We start from the raw sequence: 22733 nt of genomic DNA on the forward strand, positions 1-22733 counted from the left end.
GGAGGGTCCCTGGTTCGTGCCTTGGATGGCAGTCTTATTCTCTACTGTCTCCACAGCCTTTGGCACAGCGTCTGGCACACGGCAGGGCTCGAGGAACATCTGTGAAGCAAATGAATGCACTGGTACACTGTCTCCAAGGGCCAGCGGTGGCCCTCAGCCCACTGTGACGAAATGAAGATTCTCTCTAGAGTTAGACGTGCTCTTGGCTCCCTTGCTTTTACTTACTGCCTTTGAAGCCCTGTGAACTGACACCTGAGCATGTTTTTCTCATCTGTGACATGGGGACACTGACTGCCCCTATGGTCGACCCAGTGGCCATGGGGAATTTGGTGGAGTGCTTCACTGAAGCCTAGGACGCAGGAAGTGGCCCCAGGCAGGAACTGCGGGCCTTGATTTAGTGGTCTGCACACTGGTGGTGAGTGGCGGGAAGGTGTGGGGGGTCTGAGTTCCCCTAAAACACCACGATGAAGAGAACAGTACAACTGACATGGCCACCAGCCGGAAATGTCTCTCAAGCAGAGCCACTGGATGTCGCTGGACCCTGGGCATCTCAGCCTGCCCTCAGCTCATCTGGGGATAAACCTGCCGCCCTTGCAGCCAGCTGCGCCCTGAGACGGCAGGGCAGCCGCACCCCAGTGAACCTGTCAGCTGCCCTCCCACACCTGCCCTGCAGGTCAGAGCTGCTCGCATGTTCCATGTGGCCCTCGTGGCCAGGAAGGGCGGGGCAGTTTGTAAGAATGGCAGGAGTGTGTGTGGGGGGGGACAGGAGCTGAGGACAACAGGCCCTCCCTGGGACAGCTGCCTTCTCCGCTGGACTGTGGGGAAGGCGTGCCCGTGGGTGCTGGGTGCAAGGTCCTGACCCAGAGGCCTTAGAGCTGTTGTGCTGAGAGCAATCTGGAGGCCAGGGGATTTTGTTCCCAGGACAGAATCACATGTCAGCGGTGGCTCAGGTCAGCGGCCTCACACAAAGCAGCTTGACTTTCCAATTTTAGTTGTACCAAGCTGAGCGTCCCTCACCTGAAATGCTTGAGATCAGAAGTGTTCAGGATTTTTGTGTGTTTTTGAAATATCTGAATGTAATGATCAGATATTTCAGAGACAGGACCCAAGTCTAAACACAACACTTATTCTCTTCCATATATACATATCCTAAAGGAGATTTTGTACAATAATTTAAATGATTCTGTATATGAGACAAGTGTGGTGACTCCCATGTCACTCAGCCTGTAATCCCAGGCACTCGGGAGGGCAAGGAAGGAGAAACTTAGTGAAACCTTTTCTCAAAATAAAACCACTGGGGATGTAGCTCAGAGGTAGAGTGCTCATATAGCATGCATGAGACCCTGGGTTCAATGCCTAGCTCTCCCCCACTCAAAAAAAAAATAGAATAAAAATAAAATAACAATAACTTTGTTCATGAAACAAAGTTTCACAGTGTGGAATTTTCCATTTGTGTCACGTCAGCACTCAAAGTTTCAGATTTGGGAACATTTCAGATTTTCAGATTAGGTATGCTCAGCCTGTATTTTCCTTTCGCTGTTCAAGTCTGAAGGGATGTTTTCTTTCCGAGAGGTTCAAGAGAAATCTGTCCTGTAAACCACCCCATCAATCATGAAGAAGCATGGCTCTCACCCTCAAACGGCAGAATGTCAGGACTGGGAAGGGCTTAGGACTTTTCTGAACCATGTTTCCTCCCTTTTCACCTCTAGAAACTCAGGCTCAGAGAAGTGAAGTGCTTGACCAAAACTTAAACTAGTGATGACAAAACTGGAACCATCTTCTATGTCTCCTGTCTCCCAGGTAAATGATCAATGAGCAGGATATCACCCAGACACTCAGGGTTTAGCTCACTCAGGGACCCTCAGCACAAATGTTAACTACAAGGCACATCCACTCAGCAGGCCTGTGCCTGGGCTAGACATCACTAATCAATCACTGTCCTCTTTTCAGCTGGGACTGGATGGAACCTCATAAGCCCTTTGAATGCAGGGCCAATTCATTGGAGTTGGCAAGGGGAAAAAAAAAAAAAAAAACATTTGCCCTTCCAACCATAGAGGATCCCCTTTGGCTACAAAACCATCCTTAGTTTGGCAATTTACTACATGACATCATGTTAAAACACCAGACCGAATTTCAACTCTCCTTCTACGATTACACAAACCCTCCATACATGTTCCTTGCACATCCAGCCCAGGATTTTAACCCAGAAATCCCTCTGTGCCACGAGCGCCACAGGTCACCTTAATTGCAAGGTTCAGAGTAGTTAAATCATCAAAGTCTGCAAAAATGTTGCCTTCTGCAAAGAATAGCAGTGGGAGCCAGGTTCTCCTTCTCCCTTATGCACCTCTGTCCCTCATGAACCAGAGAGGAGGCGGAGCTAGAGCGAGCCTAGAAAACTGCAGAGGAAACTGCTGCCAATCCCTTCCACCACCACAGCTGGCAAGGCTCCTGACCCGGCTAATTTTATATTATTACTCACATGCCTTTATATGTTTTGATGAATAATAGCCAAAATGAAAAAAAAGTCATCAGGCTTCCCCACAAAAGGTTTTTGGGTTTGGGGAAATTTTGGGCAGGGACACTGGGGTGTGTTTAAGTATGAACAAAGTCTGCTGTGGGTAGTCCAGCAGAAAAAGATGGGAGAAGCAACTGCTGAAGAAAGCATAGGAGTGCAAACTGGAACCATACACATTGTCATTTTTTTTTCCCCACATATTTGACTGACAAAGAACAAAATGTTCTAGAGTATTCTGTGTGGGTGAAGTTTGGGGGAACTGACAAACAGAGATGTGGCCCTCATTGAGGACCCATGTGTTCCTCCACATTGCCGGGCCTCTCTTGCAGTCCATGTGACTGGTTTTGGTCAGTGGGATGTGGGTGAAAGTGATATAAGCCACTTCAAGGTTTGGTCTTTGAAATGATTTCCACACGTTCCTCAGGGACTCTCTTCTCTGGCTGGCCACATGTTCCAAAAGGCTTAGTTCAAAATGGAAGCAACTGGATCCAAGATGCTGCTTGGAGAGCCAACCAGTCTGTATCAGATGTGATGCAAGAGAAAACTAAGCCTTTGCTGTGTTATGCCATTGAGAATTGGGGTCTAATTGTTTCTGCAGCACAGCCTATCCTATCCTGACTAATACATAAGATTCTCCCATAATGCTGACAGGGGTATCCTTTTGAAGGCCATGTTGGCCTAAACATCACAATTAAATATGCATACTCTTTGCTATGGTCTGAATGTCCCTCCAAAATCCTTATTTTGAAATCTAACCACAATGTACTAGTTTTAAGGGGAACTTTGGAAAGTAACTAAGACACGAAGGGGGAGCCTTTGTGAATGGGATTAGGATCCTTGTAAAAGATCAGGTTCTGTGGGAACCTGCTCACCCCTTCAACCATGTGAGGATGCAGCAAGAAGGCACCAAGTTTAAAGCAAAGAATGAGCCTTCATCAGGCCCTGAATCTTCTGGTGCCCTGATCTTGGACTTTCCAGACCCAATAACCATGCACAGTAAGTTTCTGTTATTTATAAATCTCCCCATCTTTGGTATTCTGTTACAGCAGCCCCAATGGCCTATGAAACTCTTAGACCCAGCAATTAATCTTCCAGGTAGGCTTGCATGGGTAAGAGCAAGGACACACACTGTTTCTAACAGCAAAAGCCTGACTGTGACCTTGATGCATGTTCATGGGGAGGGGAACCCCACTTGTTAGAGAAACGTCAGGTACATTGAACAATGTGATACTCTGTAATGATTAAAAGGAAAGAGGCGGGTCTGCCCAGGCCGACATGAAATGCTGTTCAAGATACTAGTGATAAAAGCAAGGAGCAGGGCTTTGTGGTAAACCACCAGCTGTGGAAGACAGGAGTGGAGACGCAAGTGCTGGCTCAGCCTCAGATTCCCTCAGAAATCGGTGAGGGAGCTTGAGGGGACTGGAGAATAAGGGTGAGAAGTGGGACCCATTTTAACTTACAATTTCTTGCACTGTTTGGATTTATCATCATGTTTATTTATTACCCTTTTCAAAATAAAAGGCGATGGTGATAAAAATAAATTGGAATTAAAAGAGGATATGGTGGGGGGCGAATAGAAGGTCATTGGATTAGACAAGGAGGGGGATGGGAATGGGAAAGACAGTAGGATGAACTGGACAGAACTTTCCTGTGTTCATATATGACACACGACCAGTGAAACTCCACGTACAGCCTCAAGGATGGGAAGTTCTACTCTATGAATGTCAAAATACACTCCACTGTCATGTGTAACTAAAAAGAAGAGCACATGGAATTAGGCCCCAATCCACTGCCCTGCACACATTAAACAGTGCTGAATGTCCATCTGCGTGACCAAGTCCACCTTGTTAGTTTTGTGACAAAACTGACCCAGAACAAGCAGGGCCTGACGAAGACGGTGACTGTGCAGGGTTCTGACATCTTGAACCACAGGCTGCTGTTAACCTGGGGACAGCAAAGAGTTTTCATCCCACGAGCAAAAGCCAACAGATTGGTATGGGCATCCAGAGCACAGTGAGGAGAAACAGGCTGAGAGCAAGCTTGTTTTCCGCAGGAAAGAATATGGCGGTTAATTAGTGATGTGGCCATGTGTGCAGGATCGGGGAAGAGCTGGCTTCTGTGTCACATATTTGCTATTTCAATTTTAGGAGGAGCAGGTTAAGGCAGGCCAGGAAGCTTCTGGGCCCTCGAGTTTTTTCTACCCTTACTCTTCAGGTGTCTGTTATTTCTGTGTTGGTCATGCTCATTACTGCAAAATTCTGTGCTCTACTGTAGTGACAGGGCCACATCAATATTTATATCAGCTAAATAGCTTAGCTGTGGTGAACTGAGCTGCTATAAATATTTAGCATGGTTGTGCCCTTCAACACATGACTGGATAAAGAAAATGTGGTACATGTACACAATGGAATATTACTGAGTCATAAATAAGAATGAAATTATGGCATCTGCCAGTAAATGATGGGACTGAAAACAACCATGCTAAATTAAATAAGCCAATCCCCCAAAACCAAAGGCCAAATGTTCTCTCTGATACGCAGATGCTAACACATAATAAGGGGGCGGAGGGGGGGGTAGAACAGAAGTTAATTGATTAAACAAAGGGGGAGGGAAAGGAGGGACAGGAAAAGGAAAGATAATAGAATGAACTGAACATAACTTTCCTATGTTCATATATGAATACACGACCAACGTAACTCCACATCATGTACAACTGCAAGAATGGGAAGTTATATTCCATATATGTATAATATGTCAAAATACACTCTACTGTCATGTATACCTAAAAAGAACAAATCATAAAGTATAAAAAAAGTAGTGGAAAAAAAAAGCAAAGAATAAAGCTCCTTAGGTGATTTTAATCTAGAATCAGCAAAGATCAAGACTATTTTATTTATTTATTTTTTAAAATATATATATATATTTTTAAGTTTTAGGTGGACAGAATATCTTTGTTTTATTTGTGTGGTGCTGAGGATCGAACCCGGTGCCTCACACATGTTAGGCAAGCGCTCTACTACTGAGCCACAACCCCAGCCCCAAGACTATTTTAGACCACCCAACTCCACTACCCCAGGGCAACTCAGAGATGGCAGCAGTTTCGGCCTGATGGCGGTCCACACTGGTGGGGAGACGGGGTGCTGGCTCTCTTGCTGAGCAGGCCTGGATGCCAGGGGAGGGGTCTGTGTTCCTTGTTTTATTCAGGACACAAGTTCTTTTTTTTTTTTAAGAAAGAGTGAGAGAGAGTGAGAAAGAGGGAGAGAGAGAGAGAATTTTAATATTATTTTTTAGTATTTGGCAGACACAACATCTTTGTCTGTATGTGGTGCTGAGGATCGAACCCGGGCCGCACGCATGCCAGGCGAGCGCGCTACCGCTTGAGCCACATCCCCAGCCCCAGGACACAAGTTCTTGAGGAGCTTCCAGGATCATGTATGAGTGACCCATTAAAAACCAGCTCCCCTAAATAGTGCAAAACACCACGGACTCCTCCTCAGCTCCAAAGGTCGATGGATATAACTGATACACAGGACTTGGATGAGCTTTGAGGGACTTAGGCTAAGGGGAAAAAAGCCAATCCCAAATGATTCCATACTACACGATGCCATTTACATAAAATCCTTGAAGTAACAACATTATAAGGATGAAGCCAGATTGGTATTGCCAGGAGTTGAAGAAGGGGCAGGTACAGGAGAGGAGTGAGTTTATCCCTGGGTGACACCAGGGATCCCTGAGGTGGTGACACTGTATCTCCACTGTAGAAAGGTCAATATTCTAGTGGCAATATGGGACTGAAGTTCTGTAAGACGTTGCCACTGGGGGAAGTCGGGTAATGACTTCAGGTGTCATTGCTTCTCACCTCAGTAGTAGGGATCTAACCCAGGGATGCTCTGCCACTGAGGTACATCTCCAGCCCTTTTTACCTTGAGACAGGGTCTCACCGAGTTGCTCAGGCTATACTTGACCTTGCAATCCTCCTGCCTCAGCCTCTTGAGTTGCTGGGACTGCAGGTGAGCGCCACTGCACCTGGCTTCACTGTATTATTTCTTAAAGCTGCCTATGAGGCTGGGGGTGTGGCTCAGTGGTAGCGTGCTTGCCTGGGCCTGGTGTTTGATTCCCAGAATCACAGGGGGAAAAAAAAAAGTATATTAAAGGGGAAAAACAAAGCAAACTCAACTGGCTTCCACGACAGTAGGCAGGGTTTAAAGAGCTCTTTGCAAAATGGAGTTAGAGGTGGGGCAATGGGACTCAAACAGCCTTCCTGGGACAGAAAATGAGCCAGTCCAGTCTGGCCTTTGCACAGCCAAGGGCTACTGGCCCTCCTGGGGTCTGTTCATGTGTAATAAGCGTGGGGGCTTGGGAGGAGAAGGCTGAATGAGGAAACAAGACCTTGATGAGGCAGCTCCATCCTCGAGGTAGGGGACAGAGAAAGAGGGCCTTCCACTCCTCCAAAATCAAGTTCAACCCCTTCCCCGGGGAAAACCTGGCTCACTCCATCTTTCCAACTGGACTCCCCTCACTGAAACCTCCCCCTGGCAAAACAGGCCTCACCCTTAGCAGAGGACACACAGACTGAAGAGGACAGAGCTGGCCTGGGAACCCACATCTGGGTAAAGACTGTGGCGGTGGGGGGTGCTGTATCTCAGTGGCAGTGCGTTTGCCTAGCGTGCGTGAGGCCCTGGCTTCAATCGCAGCACCGCCAAACGGAAGGAAAAATGAAGAATGCCATGAGCTGGGGAGGACCCTGAATGAGGGGCCAGACACCCCTGGCTTCTTCCAGCTCCATAACTCACACCGTGGGACCCCAGGTATCTGCCTGGTACTCTCTACTCATTTGTAAAACAAAGTTAGTCGTCAGGTGGGATGAGGTCCCTATGTTTATGATCTTACAGTTCTGAAGGTCACAAGTTCACAATCAGATTCACAGCCCTAAGATCTAGGGGTCACAGGCCTGCCCTCCTCCTGGAGGCTCCAGGGGAGCAGCTTTCTGGCCTCTAGAGGCTGCCGGCTTTCCCTGGCTCCTGGCCACTCCTCCATCTCCACAGCCAGCCATGGCAGCTGGGCCCTCCTCATGCTGCTTTCTTCTGACTCCTTTTCTGTAGGCAAATCTCCTTCTACCTCCCTCTGAGAAGGGCCCTTGGGATTCTAGTTAGGGCCTCCAGGAAAATCCAAGACAACTGTCCATCTCGAAACCGTTAACTTTACGAAGTCTGAAAAATCCCTGTACCACAGACACACCCATATGGACATCTTTAGGGGCCCTGTCCAGCCTCCCACAGGTGCCTGCCTCCCTGCATGGATACTGGGAGTCAAACGTCTGGCAGTATCTGATAGGAGGCCAGGGGTGCTGAATTTTGGGGGGGCGTGAGAATCGTTTTGACAGCTTTTCAGAAATATCAGCGCCTGGAGTTAGCCCTGAAGATTCTGAGGAGTGTGTTCTGTGCTTGGGAATTTTTATAAGCTCCCTGATGATGGTGGGCAGCCAGGGCTGGGGCTGAAGTCCACGTGAGCAATCATCCTTACGCCCCACAGCTGCTTAGCACCAAACCTCAGGGCCCAGGAGCTGTTCAATAAGTGCTTGTTGAATTGGACTGAACTGAGTCACTCCTGGGCTCCACGGGGCCCTGGGTGGAGCGGGAGGGCTGAGGGAAAGGGGTTTTTGGCCACGGCATCAGGGCCTGAAGAGAGGAAGAATGCGGCTCTGTGGACAGACAGGGACTGAGGCCTCCTAGTCAACCTCACACCCAGCAGTGGCCGCCTGGGGGGCTGGAGTCCTTTCTCCTCTCCAAAGTGCAGCCCAGGGGGCCAGCCAGGGCAGGATCCAGTCATCAACGGGCCATTGTCACTGGAACAGAGGGGCTCTGTGCCCACTGAACACTCCCTCCCTGGGCTGGGATGCTAGGGAGGGGGTGTGGGGCCCCAGGCTACAGTGGAGGATTAGGGGTGGGGGCTGAGTGTCCCCTGTTCCTTCCTACGGTCTCCTGAGTCAGCAGGCTGCGATGCTGGGAAAGGGTCTGATCAACGTTGGGAAGCCAGAGACAGCCAGTGACACCACCAGACCCCACCAGAGCCCATGGGGTCCGCGTTCCCCATGGGACAGTCATGCTTGACCTACCTTTTTCTCTTAAAAAAAAAAAAAAAAACCCAGGAAGGTGAAATCCACAGGTAAATGGAGTCTTTCATTGCCAGTATTTTTGAGGAGGCTGGGAGGGTTTTATGTTCTCTGGGTTCAGGATTTGTGAGGCAGGTAATTCAACCAGGGCTGCGCATGATCGTCTCTATGCTAACAGAGCTTTTATACATTCAGCAATCGACGGGAACAGTGTGAGCTGGATTTTAGGAGGGTGGTGTTAAAGGTCCAAAGACAGGGCCTGGCCAGCATCCTGGAAAATCCCAGAGATCCACACTTCTTTTATTTTTTTTTTTATTTTTGGTACCAGGGATTGAAACCAGGGGCACTTTACCACTGGGCCACATCCCCAGCTCTTTTTTGTATTTTATTTAGAGACAGGGCCTCACTGAGTTACTTAGGGCCTGCTAAGTTGCTAAGGCTGGCTTTGAACTCGCGATCCTCCTGCCTCAGCCCTTGGAGGTGCTGGGATGACAGGCGTGTGCCCCTGCGCCCCGCAGAGATGTACACTTCTTGTAGTAACCACCATCCATTCTTATCTCTTTAGTAAAGCAGGACCCCCAGTGGGCTCTGCAAGGGAGCACTGCCCTAAATATGTGCTAGGAGGAACGTCTCAAAGTGGGGCCCCGGCCAGCAATATTAGCATCACCTGGGGACTTGGAAAGGCAAATCCTCAGGCCACACCAGATCCACGGAGTCAGCATCTTGGGGCCAGAGCAGCAAACTGCTTCCACAAGCCCTGCCCAGGGGGCCTGATGCACACTTAGGACTGAACGCCACTGTGCCAGAGGAGTGGTTTTCAAACCGAATACCTTTGACCAATTTAGTAGTTCAGGCAAGCTTTTTTTTTTTCCCCTCTTTCCTTTTTAATAGAACGGTATTATGTAGAGTGGAAAATATCAGAGGGCCTCATGTAATAAGGATAAATACAGGTTTCATAGGCTTTTGTTTCAGTTATGTGTGTTTGTGTCTGAGGTTTTGGTCAAAGGAGTTTAAAAACCAGTGTTTAGAGCTGAAGGTTCTCATGGACACCAGCCCCCCTTTCCCAACGGGGACCCAATGGAGAGGCTTTAAAGATGGTGGCCTGAGAGTTCCCCTGCAGTCCCCGCAGGGAGGACAGGTGCTGCCCAAATTCCACTCAGCTCTTAAAGGCTGAGCCCAAACCCCACATGTCCCCAGAGCCGTCCTTGATCCTGCCCTATTAGCTATCATCAATCTCCAGGGGACTAGCACTGACCCCCACCCTTTTGCACTCCCGATTCTCATGCCAGCTCCGTGGGCAAGCCGGATCCTCCCCACCATCCTCAACTTCTACCGGATCCTCCCCACCATCCTCAACTTCTATCTGGATGAGAACCAGGTTCAGAGAAGGCCCAAGGACCTGCCCAAGTCAAGGTTCAAGGAGGTTCAAAGCCAGGCTACACAGGACAGGGTCCCTGTGGCCCGCTCCTTCCCAGCACCACGGATCTCCACCTCCTGCCGCTCCTGTGGGCTCCACCCTGTCCCACTGCTCAGCCCTGGGTAAGAAAGGAGGAAGGAAGGACGTGGGGAACACGAAGGGAGGGGATGTGTTCGGGGTCATGGACAACCAGTATGTGGCTGACCTTTCCCCTCACACTGGGCTCACAGGTGCAGATCTGGGGAGACAGCCTGGGAGGGGTCTGGACATCACCTCGCTGTGCCTTGAAGACTGCTTTTGGCCCACTGAGCTGTGCTGAGTACAGGCTCCTCAGAGGCCATCTCCAAGGGCTTGACAGGACAGCAGGACAGCTGTCACCTGGTATGGGGGGAAGCTTCCCCATATTCCTACAGGATGCCCCCTCCCTGGTCCCTCAACCTGGCTGCTCACCACGGCAGCTCCTGGCCTCTGCCTTCTCGTTTGAAAAAGGGAGTTACAGTAGGGCCCACCACACAGAAGCACCTGAGGACTTGGAGGCTGTGCCTGAGTCCCTCGAGCAATGCTGCTCGCAAAGCAACCCTCTGCACCGGTCTTGTCGTCAGACAAGCTGTAGGGAATGAGCGGTCACCCTGTCAAGGAGGTGAGCTGATCTGTGGTCCTGGACACACTCCTGGGAAGCCTACAGGAGCAGGGGTTAGAACCTGTGGCTGGAGCCCGAAGCTTGCAGAGGTCCCAGGCCCTGCTGAGCCACTCTCTGCTGTGTGACCCACGGTGCAGACTGACTTCTCTGGCTTCATTTCTCCTTGGTCAAACAGGGACAGCACTGCTACCTCACAGGGTTGCCATGAAGACAGACATGGGACAATGGCTGTTACTAGGTCGCAGGTGCCTCGCAGAGAGGCAGGGTTCCACTCAAGATAGGGGTGGTGTTACTATTACCAAAGGCTCCGTGGACAGCCTTTCCCAACAGGTGGCTCCGAGCCAGGCGGTAGGGGACTTTAAAAAAAAAAAATCAAGCTTACAAGACTCTGAATATATAGTTTAAGCCCCAGCCTGGTTGAGTCTGACCACCCTTGCCCCCCGCTGCACCCAAGCTGTGGCTCCCTGCCTTGCAAGACAAGAGTAGGCAAAGGAGAAGGGGCAGCAGGGTGCATAGGGCAATCGGGGAGCCCGGAGGAAGCCGGGCAGACAGGCTGGGGCTGGCTCCCAGGCACACAGGGATGGGGGGCCCATCTGTCTGCGTGAGTGGAGATAAAGGTGACTTCTGATGGTGGGCAGCCACTTAGCAATAATCGTAAGCAATTATCATAATAGTCCTCAGGCAGAGGTGGTCTGTGCAGGCCTGCTTATGTTCCAGGCCATGCCTTGGTTTACCTATTCACGGGGGGGCCCAATGGAGTCAGATATCAATTGCTTTAAAACGGGACTGGGCTAGACAGGGTGGCTCACACAGGTAATCCCAGCGATTTGGGAGGCTGAGGCAAGAGAACCACAAGTTCAAGGCCAGCCTTAGCAACTTAGCAAGATCCTTTCTCAAAATATCAAGAGGGCTGGGAGTTCGGTCCTGGAGTGCTGGCCTAGTGAGGCCCTGGGTTCCATCTGCAGTACTGGGGGACAAAACTGGACGGGACTAGGGACTTAGCTCAGTGGCAGAGCAGTTGCCCAGCACGCAGAAGGCACTGGGTTTGATCCTTAGATCCTCAGCACCACAGAAACAAATGGGACGATTTCAGAGCAGCTCACACACACACACAATTAACATTACTGTGGAGGGTCCTGGGTGTCTGAGGCACAAGAAAGAAACTTCACCATATATCTTCTTATACCTTTTCAATTTTGTACCATGGATGTATATTATAAAATTTAATAAAATTAACAATGACATAAAAGTAGGTACCAGTTATCTACCTGTAGAAGTAGAGGCAAAGCTCTCACAAGGTTAGACTCCTCTGCTTTAGAAAAGCCATTTTAATAGGCCTTTAAATTTAAGTAGCAACCAAGGCAAAATCCTGCACCAGCAAGGGAAATGGACAAGAAGAAGCAAAACGGCTCCTAAAATCTGGAGAGAACTGGCCTGGTGAGTGCTGCTTGGTGACAGGAAGGCCAGTCCCTGCCTCCTCCAGAAGGAAACTGTCCCTCTGTCCTTCTCTCTGCAGAAAAGAAAACTTGAGTCTTGAGTCCCTTTTCTTTCCAGCTGAGGGAACTGAAAGCCTCCCTTAGCCTCAGTGTCCTCCCATGGAAAATGGGGCTAATCAGGCCTCCCTTGGGAGGTGGTGGCAAGGCGCCATTCGGCACAGGCCTGCAGCCGGCCCCTCCTCCCCAGCTGCCTGGCAGAGGGCGGCAGCAGCTGCAGCAGCCTGGCATCCTGCACCCACAGACTGGGGCGAGGAGGCTGGCACTGGGCCCCTGCTTGACTCATATTCCTTTCCAGGTCTGCCCGCCAGCCCAGGACAGGCGCGGATTTGCGGATTTGCGTCCCAATGCTCCTTCCCAAAAGGAGTCAGCCGGGGTTTAAAGAAACCTCTCAGCCCACAGGGCCACATAAACAGAGTGAGGGCCACGGCATTCTCTGCCACCTCCGACAGGGATCTGCGACCTCTGTGAGGCTCGGAGCCGGGGCCCACGCTCTGAGACAGACGCTGCCTGGCGCTTCCTGTCCACACTGCACAAGGCACTGGCAATAGGACTGCACCCCTCTTGCTGTGGTTCTCTGGTTGGCTTGATGGCACCTCTGGAGTTGGATGGGCAGGGTTTGCAATCTGGCTGTGCACCCTGGACAAGTCACCGGATCCCTCTCATTGCTGGCATTTGCAAAATAGGACACCCTTCGTGCCATCAGAGGGATGTACATAAATGACTCTGCCCAAGGATGCTTCAACCAGAGGGCCTTCTGACGCCCCATGGTGTCCTCTGGAAGGCAGAGCCGCTGATCCACCTGACTGCCCTCTAAGGTGCGGCCTGGCGCTGGGCACACAGCTCGGCCAGGCTCCTCAATCTGATCCCCACACAAGAGCCACACTATTTGCAAAGGAGAAGCAAACACAGGCTCCGGGGCTGTCCCCTCCCAGGCCACATTCCAGTCAGGGGCTGGCATGGCCCCTGAGAGCTCCTAAAAGTGGAGTCTTTCCGGGCCCATCACCATTTCCAGAAGCTTCTGCTTCAGCAGTGTGTGTGAGTGGGGGCCAGGGCAGAGAGCAGGGGGGTGGGAGACAGTGGCTGGGGAGGAGAACCCGGGGCAGAAAGCAGGGGAGCTGACCTGGCCTGGCCACCTGGCCAGGGACTCTGGGCACTGAGGTCACCAGGAGAAGCACAGAGGGCAGACTGGCAGGTGGGCGGCAGACAGGAGACTCGGTGATGTCATGTTTTCCACCAAATGACTCAATGACTCGCCCTGAGCGATGAATGGCGAGCTGTGTGCGGTGCCTCCAGGATGACCTGGCATCGTCCCCCCTCCCCGGTCACCTCCTGTCTTCCTCGCCCCAGGGACCCCAGGCTACATCCCGGTAGTTCCTGACTCATTTCCATGCTGCTTCTGCCACGTCTCTCCAATCTCTACTTTGAGGGGGGACCGAATGCCAGGAAGACGTGGCTGTCACGGCTGCCTCTGTGTCCCTCTTGCCTCTCTGGGTTTTGGTTTCCTTATATGCAACATGGAGACACTGCTAATGACCTGGCTGGCTTTTATGGGGCTCAGTAAGAATGTCTACAAAGCACTCGGCAGCCAGTGGGTACTCAGAAATGGTCAGTGTGACATTCGGGGGCCTCTATGATCTGACCTCGGTTTACTTTTCTACTTGAACTTAAAAATCTATACTATCTTCAATCCCCAGCATAAAAATCACACACACACACACACACACACACACACACCAAAGGTCGTGTAAAATCGTTGGTGTTTCTTAACGCTGTGCATCAGGCACTGCTCCGAGCACTTGTATAGAAACACATTTTCCACTCATGTCACCGCGCCCGGCTGAATTTTCTTATCTTTGTGTCTCTGGCCAACTTCCCTTCGAGAAGCCGTCCTCAGTCCTTCCTCACGGCCACAGGTCCACCCATCACAGCTGGACTCCAGGTGTCCCAGGGTCCAGAGTCTCCTTGGCTTTCTGCAGGGGAGTAGCTCTCGCCCCAGCCTGCCTTGCATGGTGTCGGGAGGGACCAGGCATGTAGCACATGGGCAGGGAATAGCAAGCCCCCAGGCCATGGTGGAGGGGCACTGCTTCCGTGAGGACAAACGGAGGGCTGGAGCTGGAACCTCAGGGCGGCTCCTCCCGGCTCAGGGACACAGCCTGCCGGATGGCCTCCTTCTCTCTGCTCAGGGGAACTCCCGCAGCCCTGGGGCCTGCATTGCCTGACTTTCAGGCCTGGACCCTGGAGCAGCTGGACTCATGTTTGGGGCCAGGACTGGGAAGCACGTGCTGGTAGGTCCAGCCCACATAATCCACAGGNAGGCTTTCAGTTCCCTCAGCTGGAAAGAAAAGGGACTCAAGACTCAAGTTTTCTTTTCTGCAGAGAGAAGGACAGAGGGACAGTTTCCTTCTGGAGGAGGCAGGGACAGGACAGAGGGACCCATTCCTAGATCCCAGCCCAGTGCCCACAGGATAATGAATGACCTTGTGAGGCGGTGTACCTCGGGTCCCACTTTCCTGCTCCAGGCGCACATCAGCTGCTCCTCCCATTCACCACCACCCTCCCCACGCAAGGACCATGCTCTGACAAGTGTCCTGAACCGGACGTCCCACCCCACAGCCAGCAGCTCCTCAAGGTTCCCACCCCCACCTATAGCCCACCCCTCAACCTTTCACACACACATGCCGCACACCTGTGGCTGTGCTGACTAAGCACAGGGGACACAAAAGTGAACACAGCTCGTTACCGGGCAGAGACCACAGACCACTGAGCCCGCCACCGCAAGGCAGCAGGTGACACCGTGAGGGGGATCGGAAGCAGCCCCAAGGAGGGCCTCACTCTGGCTTCCAGGGGGAGGAGACATCCAGGCCATGGGCAAAACAGGAGGGGCCTCCTGGACAGCTAGAGAGGCCACGAGAGCAGGCTGTGTGACCTTGGGAAACGGGGACAGTTGGGAATTTGGGACACTGTGTCCCAGTAAGGGCTGGTAAAAGAAGAGGCCAGGGAAGAAACATCTGCTGATAGGTGACAGGGCGCATGGAAGCCATTTGTCACCCCAAGCGGATACGTGTTCACTCCAGGGTGGGGCTCCTGTCTTGCTGGAAGGCCTCATGGGGGACAGAGGCTCCAATCGGCAAGTCCCCCTTGCTCACTTAAACCACAGGAGTGGACGCTGGGCCTTGCAAAGAAACGCCTTGCCCAGGGCTGCGGGGTGCTGGGCTCCGACCTGGGGGCGGTTGAGCTCCCACTTCACCTGCAGTGTCCACAGCGGGCTGGGAGATGCCTCCCACCGGGCTTCCCTGCCCGGACCCCCAGCATGCCTGGCCACAGGCGGGAGGTGGGTCCCTTTGGGCCATTTCTTGTCAGCAGTGCAGCCACAGCAGGACGGATGCAGGTCACGCTGTGGGAGGGCAGGGGCTCAGGCGCCAGCCTCTGAGCTCAGGCCTGGGCTCACTGTGGAGGCCGTGGACGTGGGCAGCTCCCCCAGACCGTCTGGCTGTTCTCCTTTCTGTGACCTCAGGAACTTCCTGGGAGAGCTCAGGAGGGGACGCCCAGCAGGTGCACAGGGCAGCCAGCTGTTGCTGTCACTGTTTCCTAGGTGCCCCCCCCCCAGACACCTGCGCCAGGTGCGGAGCGAAGGAGAACCACAGCATCTCACAGACTGAATCCAGGACAAGGTCCCTGCTTGGTGGCTGCTTCCGTTGCTCATTCTCTGCAGAGGATGCTCTGGGTTCTGAGCTCAGGGCCTCTGCAGACACGCACCTGTCCTTGACCCCGAGGGCCAAGGGCTGGGCTCCTCTGCCCCCTGAGAAGCCTCTGGCAGTCTCCAGAGGAAAGCTGGTGCCCACGGCCTGGCCCTGCCCTTGGCTGGAGTTGTGAAATTCCTTGTTGAAACTCAGCGCCGTCACAGCCAGGGGGTGGCCCCGTTTGTTTTCAAAATATTTCCTCAGATAGCACTTCTCTGGCTCAGAGGGCGCCTTAGCACTCTCCAGAATCCTGCAGATGGTGAGGCAGCTGGAGGGGAGGGAGGAGAGGGACGCGGGGAGACAGCAGTGGAGGCCCAGGCCAGCTCTCAGGTAGCGTGAGGCTGGCACAGGGGCCACAGTGTGACACGTGCGAAGGTGAGCATGCACATGCAGGGCGGAAAGCCCAACTGAGCTATGATCACAGACAGCAAACGTCTCAGCTGTGGAACCTTCTTATGAACCAGAGCTTTCCTCATCCGTCCAACAGACAGAACAGAAAAGGGACAGGGACCTGCCACCCCTTCATCAAGCCCCTAAGGGTTCCCCTGCACTGAACCCTGGGGTTCCACGGAACCTAGTTGAAAATGCTCACAGCTGAGGCTGTTACTCTCACTCCTGGGAGAATCAGCACACACAGTGTCTAAAAATATGAACTTCCTGTGGGAAGATGAGATTATCTTTCCAGTAAATTCTAAATAGAGTCTAGCATAGGGAATGCCACGCATCTTAGAGAACTGGGGCTCAAAGCATGCGAAGTATTGATCTCATTCACTGACAGGTTTGTGGGTACCCCTACAACGCCCTGTGTGCTTGCACTCAAGACTGATTAGCAACACTAACACATACCTAGCTCTCACTGTGTGCACTTTTAGATTCTTTATGTCTATTAACTCACAACCACATGCTACAGTTGGTTACGGTTACCATTCTCCTCTTACAAACTGGGAAATTGAGGCTCAGAGAGGTTAAGTACTTGTCTAAGGCCACGCGGCACTTTTGTCCATGATGATACATGCACTGTTGTGTGAGTGCGTGGTTATGCCCTTCTCCTACCAAGAGTACAGGACATAGCTCACCCCATAACCCCGGCAGCCTGGCAGCAACAGGACAGTGACAAGACCCTGGGCCTCAGGCAGTGCCCTCCCAGATCCCAGAGGTTTCCGTGTTTGCAGACCCACCTTGTCAAAGTCACATACAATGGGAGGCCCCTGGTCACTCCCTGGCTTCCAACCCACTGAGGAACTGCCCCAGTGAGAGCTCCTGTCTCCCCTTCTCACTGTGTGCTAAGTTTAGAGTCAGTCACCAAATAAACTGCCATCATTAAGTGATGAAAAACCTGCTTCCTATCTCAAAGACACAAAAATGTACAACAATGCTTGAGCCTCGGGAATCCATCAGTGCCACAGTCACCACCTCTCCCTGAGCTGATGTGACTACAGTCAAAATCAACCTGTGTCAAAACAAAAGTAAAAATTAAAAAGGGATAGGGATGTATCTCAGTGGTAAAGCAGGCCTAGGTTCAATTCCCATTACTGGAAAAAAAGAAAGAAAAAAACTTGACATTCGGGTTGGCCTACAGAGAAAACCAATACTTTTAATTTTTGGTACCAGAGATCTAACCCAGGGGCACTGAGTCACATCCCCCGCCCTTTTTACTTTTTTATTTTGAGACAGGGTCTTGCTAAATTGCTGAGACTCTCCTCAAACTTTCAATCCTTCTGCCTCAGCCTCTGAGCCGCTGAGATTACAGGCCTGTGTGGCGGACACATGGCTTTTGAGGGTTTCTTGACAGATTAGATGTAACCCAGACAATAACTCAGATAAATCCACCCTAAAGCAACATTTAAGATGCAAAGCTTCCTCAGATGTCACAGAACTGGAGAAAGGCCCCAAGATCAAAGTCAAACCCACCAACCAACCTGCTTTCCCCCCCCACCCCCGCCAGGGGCGGGGGCTGGGACTTACCCAGAAGGAGCAGGGCTGGGCCCCGGGGAGGTCTTTTCTCCCACATGTTCTTCCTTTCTGCAGCCACCAGCACAAGGACTGGCCGCAGAGGGTGTGCGTCCTGACTTTTGAGGCTCCCAAAGTCTAGGGGGAGGGACTTCCCAGGGAGGGGGCAGGTGTAACCACAAATAAGAACCTCCCAGGCTGGGAGAGGTGGTGTTTACCATGGCGCTTGCAGAGGCTGCTCAGGGAAGTGGGGTGTTGACCTTCCCCTCTTCCTCCAGGTCCTTTGTAAGAGTCTTCCCCAGGCCCAGTAAATTTCCAGGGCCCAGAGAAAACCCACAGTCCCTCAACACAGAGATATCTTTGTGAGGCGGGGTGGGCATGGCAGAGGAGGGCTTGGATGCCAATGACACGAAGCTGCCTGTGCTCAGGGGCTCCCAAGGCTGCCCCCTCCCTCCACACTGGCAGGGGACCAGGAGCCACCAGCTAGGTTTGGGCCCATGGAGACTGAAGGCTGAACCAACTGTCTGGGCCTGCTAGGGGCTTCCCACTCCCAATTGTGGAATCTGCATGCACAGCGCAGAGTGAGCAAGCAAGCACGTCCTATGGTCTTTGGGCCTCCAAGAAGAAAAGGTGACAAATTCCATTTCTATTTAAGGAAAGAAGAAGAGCGCTGATTCTCCTGCTGTGTTACATCACCAAAGTCAGAGTCCACTCTGAGCATCCTTCTCAGCTAAGATGCCTTGGGCCCCTGCAGTACCACTGCTCAGCAGAGACACTCCCAGCCCCTCCCAGGGCTTCACCCACCACCTGACAAGGTTTTCAGTCCCTCCCAGGGGAGGACAAAGATGATAGCAATTGCCCCTCAGCTGGGGCGCCTTCTCCCTGTACCCTGTGTCCCAGATTCCATTCTGGACAGTGTGTCCACTCTGCCCTGGAGGAGGAGCGGGCTCCGGTATCTCTGCAGCCTCACACTCTTGGAACCAGCCCAGGGCGAAGTGGGCGGAGGCCAGCTGGGCTGGGCTAACCCAATGCCCCTTACTTCCTTTGAAGAGTGTCAGTTTTTTCTTACTATGGACACGTATATCAGAAGCACTGGGTTGGATGAGCTGGGCCGGGCAGAGCAGTGAGGACCCTGCCCCAGCAGGGGTACCCTTCTCAGTCTTAGGGGGCTAGTCCAGGGGTGCAGAACACCAGCCAGATGGAGAAACAGCTAGGGACTCTGAAGCATGGCGGCAGCTGCTACCCTCCTGACCCTGGGTGACCATCACACCTCTCAGAGCCTCATTTCTTCATGTGTACAGTGAGACCAACAGATAACCACTGTCCCTCTGAAGGGTGACTATGTGACAGCACAGCCAAGAACCAGGAACCATGTGACTATCGTGTCCCCAGTCTGCCCACCCATCTCTTCAGATGACCACACATTGTAGAGGAGTCTAGCTCTTCAGAGCCCATGGCAGGAATGGACAGACAGCTGTGACATGGTCCCAACTAAGTGACAACAGGAATTGGCAGGCCAGGGCTGATTTCCCCAGGTAACAGGTGATGCTGGTGAGGGCCAAAGGGGAGAGGAAGGTGGTAATCTATCTGAGGATGGATTACTGGCATTCCTCCCTACCAGAGGTAGGGTCATGAGTGACAGCTATGTCACCATTTCTCAGATTAACAGTGGACAATTTCTCATTAGAATTGCTATAGCATCTTCCACATTCACCATCCCCCAAACCTCCACTGTTTCCTGACTCCAGATCCACATAGAAGGCTCTAGAAGCCTTTTCTTTCTTTCTTTCTTTGAGGATTGAACCCAGGAATGCTTTATCACTGAGCTACATCCCCAAACTTTTTAATTTTAGCTTTTTTTTTTTAACTTGGAGGCAGAGTTTTACTAAGTTTCCCAGGCTGGCCTCAAACTTATGATCCTCCTGCTTCAGACTCCTGAGTAGCTGGGATTACAGGTGTGTGCCACCATGCCCAGCTACCCCCAGCCTCGGATTCCCACAGCTATGGTATAACCCAGGCTCAGCAGGGAGGAGGAAAAGGGACACAGTCAAGAGGCTCCTTGCTGGGCTGGGGATGTGGCTCAAGCGGTAGCGCGCTCGCCTGGCATGCGTGTGGCCCGGGTTCGATGCTCAGCACCACATACAAACAAAGATGTTGTGTCCACTGAAAAACTAAAAAATAAATATTAAAAATAAATAAATAAATAAATAAATAAATAAAGAGGCTCCTTGTTAACTTACTACCGTGTTAGTAAGCAGCATCAGAGTTGTTTCCTGGTTGCTATGGAGAATTCCATGATGGAGACAGCACAGTCAGGAGTCAGACTCTCCAGGTTCAACTCCTGGCCTTGTCTCTCATTGGCTACGTGACTTTTATAAAAAGTGACTTAACTTTTCTGACCCTCAGTTTCCTAATCTGTAAAAAGGAGATGAAATACTAACCTCGCTGGGATGTAATTGCTTCATGAGATTCTGTCTAAAGCTCCTGATTCCCAGAAGGCACGATGAAGGTGGAAAGGTGCGGAAATGACTGGATGTGTGTAGCGTGCTGCTTGAATCTGGGGGTGGCCAAGGCCAGAGGCCAGAGCACTCCCTCTCTCACCTGGGGCCACAGTCCTCAGTGTTGCCAATATGCTTTGCTAATTTCAGTATTTAGAAGTTGAAATGCACACTGCACCTACTCAGAGCTCTTCATGAGGGGGCGGGGCGGGGAGTGAGACATTTTCCATGACATGCCTAGGCCGCCCCCACGTCTTTGTGCACTCTCAGTCCCAGTTCCAGGAACAGGGGATGCTTTTGCTCCTCTGGGAAACTCATGCCACTGGCAGAGAAGAATCCACACCAATACTTAGTACGGGGACTGTGACGCCCCTCCACCTGCTGCCACCATCCAGCCAAGCCCTGGCTGGAAGACACAGCTCAGAGACCCTTCATGAGAGTTCTCTCCAGCCAGGCTAGCAGGAGCCAGAAAGAAGAGCAGGTGCTCCCCAATCCCACATGTCCCATGGTCTCTCTACCTTGGCATATGTCCACTAGCCTGGCCCATCTCTTTCTCCCATTAACCCATCCCTGTCCCCTAAAGCCAGGGTGTGGGAGGGTTGATGGAATCTACTCTTACTCTCTGCTGCACATGGACAGTTTTTCCCTAAGACCCCAATGAGTCTGCCAATCAGCATGTCATCTCCCACTCCATCCCCAGCTTAGCAGGACGAAGAAATGGGACTTTTTCTGCTGCCCTGGGAAAAAGAGATGATAAAGTTCCATGCTAGCTCACAGGCACAGTGGAACATGCTGCTGATCTGCTTCCCCCAAAGATGAGGCAGAGTTCTCTCCAGCCACCCAGGACCCGACCTTTTCAGGAAGACCAATTCTAACCTGGCTGAAGTCCAGTGGGCTCAGCTCAGAGCCAGAGCAAAAGACATAAATTGTTGGTGTTACTCATCAAGCAACTACTTACTGAGTACCCACTGTGCCCAGAACTGCACCAGGTCCAGAAACATGCTCGGGCCTCAGAGTGCCCTGCATCAGAAACCAAACACAACTTCAGGTGCAAGAAAATAAGTGTCTTCTAACACCCTGGAGTCTCCCTCCTCCCCATGCATATAGCTGGACTCTCCTCACCCTGTCCCCCTGGAAGTCCCTCTGAGGAAGTACATCCGCTAGGGGGAAGGGTCTCTGCTTCCTTCCAAGGCCCTGTCACCATCAACCCCCAGCTGTCCAGCGCAGCGTCCGCCTGCAGGCTTTCCCACCCTGCTCACAGACCCCAGCACACCGATGTGAGATTACGCTCAGTCCCTCCTGCCTCCCGGCCTCGCCTCCGGAAGGGCTGTGCACACCCAGACACATCACCCAGACGCTGAGTTTCCGCACCAAACCTGCCCCTACCAGATCCTCTCCTGTCGAACCCGCAAAACCATCTGCACTGACTGCTTTCTCCTCCCCACTCCTCGGCCTCAGGATCTCCGTCACGGCTTTCTAAAGTCCAGGCAGTCCGATCCCTGCCCCTGGCACTTTGGGGGCTCCCTGTCGCTGAGGGACTGCGAGGGCAGTAGACAAAGACCGTGGATCGAACTGGGAGAGATGGAGACGAGCCTGGGTTCAAAGCCCAACTCGCGGCGCTCCCGGAGTGTGCACTTGGGCTGGCTGCATGCGCCTGGTCGGGGCGGCGTGTGCTAACACGCGTACGCGCTGTGCGTGGGGCTCGGGCGGCCAGGAGGCGCCGGTACCTGGCAGATGCAGATCGGGCGCCGCGGGTCGAGGCGCCTGCGTGGGGTTTCTCTGGAGCCGGGAGCCCCTCTCCCACCCTCCGCCTGCGCCTTCTTGCAAAGTTTGGCGCGGGCGCCGGGACCCGAAGGCACGGCTGGGCGGCCTCGGCCGAGCCGGGGAAGCGGTTCCGGGACTCCGGGGCCCCACTTACCCCGGCGCCGAGCCTCGTCCGACGAAGGCGGATCCGACTCTCCCCGATCGGCGTCCAGCGCGGGCAGCATCCGCTCGCAACTTCGCCCTCCTCTCTGGAGCCCCGGGCTGCAGCGGCTCCGCGGCGGGGCTCAGCGCCCTCCTTCGGCGGCGAGGAGGGAAGGAGGAGGAGGCGCGGCCCGGTCGCTCCGCTCGCCCGGCAGGAAGCGGCGCCAGGCGGGCGCCGTTTTGCGCCGCAAGCCGGCGAGCGAGCGGTCCTACCCGGTGCCCTACCCGCTCGGCCCGAGTGGGCGAGCGGCCCGCGCCGGCGGCGGATTCCGGAACCGTGTCCTAGGAGCCCGGGCAGCCTCCTCCTCCCTCTCGGCTCCCTCCTCTGCCCTCCCGCTCCTCCCCTCCCTGCTCCGTTCTCACCCCACCCAGCTCCCACCCCGGCGCGCCCGGCAACTTG

General features: G+C 52.8%; 1 protein-coding gene across 2 annotated transcripts in view; it reads right to left on the reverse strand.

The window, feature by feature from the left end:
- The window catches only part of Chst3 (carbohydrate sulfotransferase 3), a 35882-nt gene extending 13213 nt beyond the window's left edge, over window positions 1-22669 (reverse strand). The window contains exon 1 of one of the 2 annotated variants that reach the window (XM_015500518.2): window positions 22287-22669. The gene's annotated coding sequence lies outside the window, so the exon portion shown is untranslated. Of the gene's footprint in view, window positions 1-17885; window positions 18430-22286 lie in introns of those variants that run through there. The other variant, XM_048809318.1, reaches the window with a different exon arrangement.
- Window positions 22670-22733: the final 64 nt, after the last annotated feature.

Source organism: Marmota marmota, unplaced genomic scaffold (genome assembly GCF_001458135.2).
Source record: "Marmota marmota marmota unplaced genomic scaffold, marMar, whole genome shotgun sequence".
Taxonomy (NCBI): domain Eukaryota; kingdom Metazoa; phylum Chordata; class Mammalia; order Rodentia; family Sciuridae; genus Marmota; species Marmota marmota.